This window comes from Chrysochloris asiatica, unplaced genomic scaffold (assembly GCF_000296735.1).
Source record: "Chrysochloris asiatica unplaced genomic scaffold, ChrAsi1.0 scaffold00088, whole genome shotgun sequence".
In the NCBI taxonomy this organism is placed as follows: Eukaryota; Metazoa; Chordata; class Mammalia; order Afrosoricida; family Chrysochloridae; genus Chrysochloris; species Chrysochloris asiatica.
The window spans coordinates 2,949,128-2,958,734 of NW_006408606.1; the positions used below are offsets into that span (position 1 = coordinate 2,949,128).

The window sequence follows — 9,607 nt, forward strand, 5'->3', positions numbered from 1 at the left end:
CCCAAAGCAATTTACACATATAATGTAATCCCAATCCAGATTCCAATGACATTCTCCAAAGAGATGGGAAAAAACGACTACAAATTTATATGGAAAGGAAAGAGACCCAGGATAAGTAAAGCACTGCTTAAGAAGAAGAACAAGATATGAAGCCTCTCACTCCCTGATTTCAAAATTTACTATGCAGCTACAGTGGTCAAAACACCCTGGTACTGGTACAATGAAAGCTACATTGATCAATGGAAAAGAATTGAGAATCCAGAAATTAACCCATCCACATACAGCCAACTGATTTTTGAAAAAGTACCTAAATATATCATATGGGGAGGGGATAGTCTCTTCAACAGATGGTACTGGCAGAACTGGAAAACAATATGCAAAAGATTGAAACAAGACTTTTATCTCACCCCCTGTACAAAAACTAACTCAGCATGGATTAAAGACCTAAATGTGAATCTCAGAATTATGAAGGCCATCAATGAAAAAATAGGGACAAATGTGAGGACTCTCATTCAGGGCATATACAGACTACCAAACATTTTGAAAACTACACAAACAAATGTAGACAAAACATATTAAAAATAAAAAATGTATGTGTATCAAAAGATTTCACCAAAAGAGTAAAAAGGGAGCCCACAGAATGGGAAAAACCTTTAGCAATGATGCATCAGACAAGGGATTATTTTCTAAAATATTTAGGAAACTACAATAAGTCTACAAGGAAAAGATAAATGCCCTAATTTAAAAATGAGCACAGGACATGAACAAACACTTCACCAAGGAGATCTGGGCAGTCAACAAACATATGAAGAAATGTTCATGATCACTAGCCATTAGAGAGATGCAAATCAAAACAACAATGAGATATAATTTCACACCAGCAATAGCAGCAAAGTTAAAAAAAAAAAAAAAATAGATGCTGGCAAGGATGTGGAGAGACTGGGACCCTCCTACAGTGTTAATGGGATTGCAAATTGTCTGGTCACTCTGGAAAGCAATATGGCTCTTCCTTAGAAGATTAGAAATAGAAATATCTTATGATCCAGCAATAGATCTACTGGGTATTTACCCACAAGAAGTATGAACCATAACATGAGTAGATATATGCACACTAATATTCATAGCAGCACTATTTACAATAGCAAAAAAAAATGGAGACAACCTAAGTGCCCATCAACTGAAGAATGGATAAACAAACTGTGCTACATACACACAATGGAAAACTATGCTACCTTGAAGAACAGCAAGGAAGCTGCAAGCCACCATATAACATGGATGAAACTTGAGGACATTATGCTGAGTGAAATTAGTCAGTCAAAAAAGGAAAAATACTGCATAGGACCATTATTGTAAAAGATTACGAGAAAGAACCCACCCTAAAAAGGGGGGAAGGAAAAAAAATGTATATATATATTTTTCTGATCACTAGAATGTATGGGATAAGGTGAGGAGAGGGAGGGAGCGGAAGATAGACCACAGGGTAGGGAATAGACACAGGATAGCTTGGATGCTGGGAGGGGGGGGGCGCGGCGGGGGGCAGATACACAAGAAGCGGGAGGAGAATAGAACAAGATGGATGAGAAAACAGTTAGGAAGGTTTCCATGGGCTAAGTGGTCAGAGGAACATGATGATGCATGTATAACCTTGGGACAACAGGGCTCTGGGATACAGGGATTGAAGTATGGTTTGAATGAGTAAAAGAGGGGAATAATGTTAAGATGTTTGGCTGTCTTTTTTTTGTGTGTGTGTGAATGATATAACATTTAATCATTTTTGTTTACAACTGAAACTCTGGGAATTCAAAATTAACATCCTTGCCCGTGATCTTCTTATACACACCAGAAGACGTTTCAACCTTGTGTTCTACATTGTTCTCCTGTGCTTTGTCCAAATGAACCTTTATAAGCCGACTGCCATCCAGCTTTACTCGGATTCTATTGCCCACAATTTCACTTGGGAAGACCAAGTCTTCAAGGATTGCATCATGCACAGCAGTCAGAGTGCGGCTCCTGGGACGCTTTTGCTTATTTTTTGTCCAACTTTTCCGAGTTGGTTTAGGCAGAATTTGCCTCTGAGCAATAAAGACCACGTGCTTTCCACTGAACTTTTTCTCCAGTTCACGTACTAGTCGGACTTGGATTTTCTGGAAAGACTTGAGTTGAGGAACAGGAACAAAGATTATAATAGCTTTCCGACCACCACCAACTTCAATTTCCTTTGCTGCAGTTATGTTCAGCTCTCATAACTGAGCCTTTAGGTCCAAGTTCATCTCTAGCTCAAGAGGAGCCTGAGAAATACCAGACTCAAATTCATCCGGCTTTTCGCCACTGGGCTTCACAATCTTCACGCTTGAACTGAACATGGCCTTTTTCTTACCCAGCACCCGTCTAGGAAGGCTGTTTGGCTGTCTTTTGAATCTTGGTTTCCTTTGCCTATCATTGTAAAATAGAGACTTGAAGGGGAGAGAAAGGAATAGCCAGAAACATCACAATAGAAAGCTTGTAAATCTGTCTTCAGACTATAACTGATTGAATACTTTAAAGGGGGCTAGAAGTTGCACAGTGAAAGAAGATTCCTGTAGAGCCATTGCATTGCTGAAGACCATAGGTGGAATCCTGAACCCCATCCAGAATCATTTGAGGTGGAAAATTTCCACTTGAAAGAAAAAGTAGACCAGCCTAGAGTGGCTAGAAGAACAGAAGATACTTCGTGAAAGAAAGACCAACAGGAAAAATAAAAAAACAATAATGGCAGTCAGATTGACTACTACAAGAACAAGCAAGTTGCTCACTCAGGAGCCATCGAGGGAAGTGGTTGGGTCCCCTCAGAGCAAACCCCCTTCCAAGACTAAGACTCAACAGGAATACATGAGCAGTCATATGGTCTGGCTGGTGATTACATTGGTCACTGATAAGGGTAAGAGGGGGGAAAAACAGCAATGACACTGTGAGCTAAGTCCGACCACATTCAATAGACTCCTGTGAACCCAGATGGAGAGCTCATTGGCCAGCAGTATGGCGAGACCCAGGGACTCCTGGGCACAGAGGCAATGACATGGCCACAGAGGACTAGAGTGGACAGTAAACCATCCAGTTGATATGAAGTGTGGGGAGATGCACAAGAACACCCATAGTTGCCTATAGTACCCACTTGACCTTACTTCAATGACTGGATGATCAGAACTCGACTAGAAGAAGAAAGAAGAGGGAAAAAAAAGAGTAGCCCTCTACAATTTGATGAACTTTACTTATTCTTATGTATGTAGTAAGGAGCTCTGGTAGCGTAGTGGTTACGAATCGGGCTGCGAACCTAAAGGTCAGCGGTTCGAAACTACCAGCTGCTCCGCGGGAGAAAGATGAGGCTTTCTACTCCCGTAAGGGTTTACACCCTCGGAAACCCCGTACATGGTCGCTATGGGTCGGAACCGACTCGACGGCACGTAACAACAACAACAATGTATGTAGTAGCTCAAAAAAGGGAACACATCTTTACAGTGAGGATCACTCCCACCCCCTTGGTACACAGGGTCGAGAAGGATGGGCAACTTAGACATTGGCTACCCAAAATGTGGGGGCTTCAAAAGCATGAAGTGACTGGCTTAAAAGCTTTCAACAGGGAACCTAGTTTCAGAGAGTACAGGGAAAGGTAGAATCTCCATTGAGTGGTTTCCAACCTTTCTGGAAAGGACTGATGAAAGGAGATGGGGATAAGACACTTGTACTTCAATAGTGAATGATTGCTATCAGGAGTGACTGTGAGTGTTGGAAAGATAAAAGCAGATGTTTTGTAACAAAAGGAGGGGAGTGGTTGATTTTGCAGTCCGGGACCAGACGTCCCTGGAACCATCAAAGTAGAAAAGCAAAGTGTGGGACCCTATCCAGAGAAGCAGTGATGTCAGAAATGGAGACAGATATGATGACATGTAGAGATGGAACAGCTGGGGACTTGGGGAGGGAGAGGGGCTATGTGCTGACAGCCAGGGGGCAGACTTGCAGGGTGTACCCTTTGGTTGTTTGATGATGCATGGAGGGGATTGTAATCATTGCAATGAAACAAAATAAGATGGGATGAATGTAAAGCTAACATTCTCCCATGTAAACGATCACATAATTTACAATAAAACAATAAAAAAAGTAAAGGGGAATACAATGACTTATTAAGGTGCACCTGATCTAAGCCATGGTCTTTTCACCACCTTATATATGTTTGTGAAATTTGGACATTGAATAAGATGGCAGAAGAATCTATGCATTTAAATTATGTTGTTGACGAAGAATTTTGAAAGCACCATGGATTGCCAGAAGAATAAACATATCTGTGTTGGAAGAAGTACAGCCAAAATGCTACTTAGAAGCAAAGATTTTGAGACATCATCTCATTTTTTGGACATGCTGTCAAGAGGAACTGTCCCTAAAGAAGGACCACATGCTTGGTAAAGTGAAGGATAAGCCAAAAAGACAAAGCCCCCAAATAAGATGGGTTGGCACATTGGCCTCAGCAAAGGGCTCAAGTGTAACAATAATTTTGATCATAGTTCCAGACAGCACAGTGTTTCTGTTTGTGCATTTGAATCACTATGAGTCTGATCCAACTGGACTACACCTAATAACAGCATTACATATTATATCAGAAAGAATCATATATCTCAAATAGATTGTAGCCAGCCACAAAAGAACAGATATAATATATATAAGAAACACTGGCTCTAATATCTATAATATATGGATATGAGAAAGCAAAGAGTTTTCATTGTTTACTCTAAATTTTATAGTCTGAGATGTGGGAAAGATATAATTAAGGTAATGTAGATCCTTGAAGTGCATTATTACTTTAGCTTTATTTTTGGAAACTGTAACCTCAGTAATGCTTGGAGCAATAACAGTACATTTTTCTGTGAGAGGATTCATTTAGAGAGGGAAATGAGAAAGAAAAAATCTGAGCAATGCTGGCCAAGTTCATAAAGCCAACTTTATAGAGCACATAAGTGGTTAGAACTGATATAAGACTTTTTTGACTTTTAGAAAGCAATTCAGTTGCCATAGGAAACAGCCTTTGTTAAAAAAGCAGACATAATGATATCATTCCCCTTTATCAAACATTCAGGGGTATAGTATCCTTTGTTGTTAAATGCCTTCAAGTTGTTTCCAACTCATAGGGTCCCTGTATAGTGTTTCTGAAGAGTGACTGGAGAGTTTGACTTGCTGACCTTGAGTTTCAAACCGATTTTGTAGTCCAGCACATTAAACCACAGTGTCCAAAATCCATGAATATTTTAAACTATATCATACTGACTTAATATTCATATCTATTTAAATCTACAATTACTTGCAAGTAGTAGGCAAGTACGACTGCTTGACGTTTATTAAAAAATACCTGCAATAATATTCCTCAATACCTTATAATATCATCATTAAAAATAAACAGCATCTATTTTTTTTTTCTATTTTAAGCTATTCTTTCCTTTAAAAAAAAAAATTATTGGTGGAGAGATGGGGATTGATGGTGGATAGGGTAGAGGTGCACTGAAGTTCTCCGTCAGCAACACCACAGAATACCAGGCGAAGTGGGTTCAGGGTAGAATTCCAAAACTCTGAACTACATATCTAGGAATATATTAAAAATTTGAAGGCTTATAGCTAGTGGAACTTATAGCAGAAGTAAGAAATCTCATATTTTAGAATATGACAGAACCCACAACTTGGGTAAAACCAAGAGGGGGAGCAACCAGACCAGCCAAAGAATAATGCTGTGGGAACCTCAGAGGAAAGGTGGACAATATACGTTGACAGTTTTGCTTTGTTCTGATATTTATTTATTTATTTATTGGTATCTGTTCATTCCCCTCACCACTGTTTACGCACCTCCATTCTGGTGACAGAGGGGGTGCCTGAATGAGTGGATACACCCAACCTCCACCACTGGTGGGTTCTTCTGCCATGCATGTGTACAGATCCTCTCAGCATTTAAAGCTATAGGCAGTCAGCTCAAAATGGCCATAGACAGCCTTAAACTGTTTCCAAATAGGAAAAAGAACAGAACAAGAGGTGTGGAGAGGGAAAGAGAGAGTTAAAAACAAAAGAGGTTGAAAATTTAAATCCTGATAAAAAGCATAAATACCAATATTGGCATCTTCACAACATACCAAGAAAATAAAATCCAAGAAGAACAAGGAAACGTTAAAACTATGAAGAAACTCACAAGAAAGAACACAAAAACCATGAACTCAGCACAGGAAGACACACAGAAAAAAGAAAGCAGCAACACCAAAACAACAACAAAAAACAAACATAATGGTAGCAATTAATCCATACTATCGATAATTACACTGAATGTAAATGGATTAAATACACCAGTTAAGAGACAAAGGTGGCAAAATGGATAAGAAAACAAGATCCTTCAATATGCTATCTGCAAGAGACACATCTTACAAACAGACACAAAAACAGATAAAAGTCAATGGATGGAAAAAAATATATGAAGCTAATTGCAACAAAAAATGAAAAGAAGTGACAGTACTAATCTCCAATAAAATAAACTTTAATGCAAAAACAAGCATAACAGAGAAAGAGGGACATTGTCTCACGAATAAAGAGACAATTGAGCAAGATGGCATAACCATAATAAATATCTATGCTACCAGTGAAAGAGCTCCAAAATATATAAAGCAAACGCTAATGGATTTGAAGAAAGAAATAGATGAATCTACAATAGCAGTGGGCAATTTTAATACACCACTTTCAAAAACGGATAGAACAACCAGAAAGAAACTTGACACACAGAGGAACTAAACAACACAATCAGCCAACTGGACCTCATAGATGTGTACAGAGCATTCAACCCAACAACAGCACAATACACATTCTTTCCCAGTACACATGGAACATTCTCCAGAATAGACCATGTCTTAGGCCACAAAACAAGCCTCCATAAAAGTACAAATATCAAAATATTACAAAGCATCTTCTCAGACTACAATGTTATCAAACTAGAAGTCAACAATAGGAAGACCAAAGAAATAAAAGCAAATACATGGAAACTGAATAACACACTGCTATAAAGTGACTGGGTAGTAGAAGAAATAAAATATGAACTCACAAAGTTCCTAGAAACAAACAAGAACAAAAACACAACATACCAAAATTATTGGGACATGAAGAAAGCAGTACAAAGAAGAAAATTTATTACAATAAATGCACACATCCAAAAAGAAGAAAAAAACACAATTAACACATTAATACAGGATCTACAACAATTAGAAACAGATCAACAGAGGAAACCTACAGCCACAAAAAGAAAAGAAATAATAAAGTTTAGAGGAGAAAGAAATGAGATAGCAAACAGAAAAATTATAGAAAGAATCAACAGGACAAGAAGTTGGTTCTTTGAAAGGATTAACAAAATTGACAGACCATTGTCAAACCTAAAAAAAGAAAAGAGGGAGAAGACATAAATAACATGCAATAGAAACCACAGGGGCAATGTCATAAGAGAACCAAAAGAAATCTAAAGGTTAATAACAAAATACTATGAAAAGTTGTACTCCAACAAATTTGAAAACTTAGAAGAGATGGATACATTTTTAAAAAAACATGACACACCTAAACTTACAAAGAGTGGAGTAGAAAACCTGAATAGAACCATAAGAAAAAAAAAAAAAGAAATTGATCAGGTCATCAAAAAACTCCCAACCAAAAGAAGTCCAGGTCCATATGACTTCAATGGTGAGTTTGAACAAACATTCAGGTAAGAGTTGACACCAATTCTACTCAAATTAGTCCAGAATATAGAGTATGATGGAAAGCTTCCTAATATGTTTTATAAAGCAAGCATAACCATTATACTAAAAACATGGAAGGATGTCACAAATTAAGAAATTTATAAACCAATATTCCTCATGAACATAGGTGGAATCATGAACCCCATCCAGAATCTTCTGAGGTGGGAAATTTCCACTTGAAAGGACAAGCAGACCAGCCTGGAGTGGCTAGAAGAACAGAAGATACTTCTTGAAAGAAAGACTGACAGGAAAAATAGAAAACAATAATGGTAGTCAGACTGATTACTACAAGAACAAGCAAGTTGCTCGTTCAGGAGACATCAAGGCAAGCGGTCAGGTCCCGTCAGGGCAAACCCTCTTCCAAGACTAAAGCTCAATGGAAATACACTAATAGATACATGCTTTGACTGGTAACCTCGCAGGTCACCAATAAGAGGAAGTGAGGGAAAACAGTAATGAAGCTTCAAGCTAAGTCCAACCACATTCAGTAGACTCCTGTGAACCCGGGTAGAGACCTGGTTGTCCAGCAGTTTGGGAAGACCTAGGGACTCCTGGGCCCAGCGTCAATGACATAGCCACAGAGGACTAAAGTGGAGAATGAAGTATCCAGCTGATAAGAAAAGAGAGAATATGCACAAGGACACCACACTTGCACATAATACCCACTTGACCTGGATTCAATGACTGGATGATCAGAGCTCAGCTAGAAGAAGAAAGATAAGGGGAAAAGGAGTAATCTGATACAATTTGATGAACATGACCTACACCTCTGGATGCAGTAGCTCAAAAAAAGGGAACAAATATTTACAGCAAGTATTATTCTCACCCCTTACATACACAGGGTACACAGGGAAGGGCAGCTTGGACAGTGGCTACCCAAAATGGGGACGCTACAAAGGCAAGAACTGACTGGCTTACAAGCTTTCAAAAGAGAGCCTAGATCCATAAGGCATGGAGGAAGGTAGAATCTCCACTGAGTAGTATACAAACTGGGTGGGACTGATGAAAGGAGATGGGGATAGCACTCATGTGGTACAATACTCAATAATTACTACGAGGACTGACTGTGATGGTTGGAAATTTAAAGATAAACATTTTGTAGCAAAAGGAGGGGAGTGGTTGACTTTGCAGACCAGGAGCGGAGGTCCCTGGACCTATCAAGGGAGAAGAGCGGAGTGTGGTGCCGTAGCCAGAGAAACATTGACACCAGAGATGATGACAAGGAGAGATGGAGCAGCTTGGAATTCTAGACCCAGAGAGGGATAGGGGCTATGTGCCGATGATCAAGGGGCAGGCTTGCGGGTTGTACCCTTTGGTTGGTTGATGATGCATGGAGGAGATTGTAACCATAGCAATATAATGATATACAATAAGATGAATGTAAAGCTAGTGTTCTCCCATGTAAACTATCACACAATTCACAATAAAACAGTTAAAAAAATTATAGTAAAAGATATATAGCAAAAACTTTGCCATTTTAATCATTTTAAGGGAAAAATTCAGTGATATTTATTACATTCACTATTTGTACTAGTATCATCACTATGCATTTCTAAAAGTATCACATCATCTCAAAGAGAGAAATCAGAACCCCTTTAGTAACAATTCTCTTTCCCTCCTCCTTCCAGTCTCTGGTAAGCTCTAATAAAATTTTGTCTTTATTCATTTACCTATTCTATGTGTCTCATAAACATGGAACCATACAATATTTGCAATATTTGACCTTTTGTGATTACTTTATTTCACTCTGCATAACTGGGCTTCAAAAGTTTTCAAAATTCATTCATCATAGCATAAATCATAACTTAATTTATCTTTATAGCTAAAAA

General features: G+C 38.6%; 1 pseudogene; it reads right to left on the reverse strand.

Moving 5' to 3' along the window:
* Positions 1 to 1,778: 1,778 nt before the first annotated feature.
* On the reverse strand, positions 1,779 to 2,363 carry LOC102817520 (annotated as a pseudogene).
* Positions 2,364 to 9,607: the final 7,244 nt, after the last annotated feature.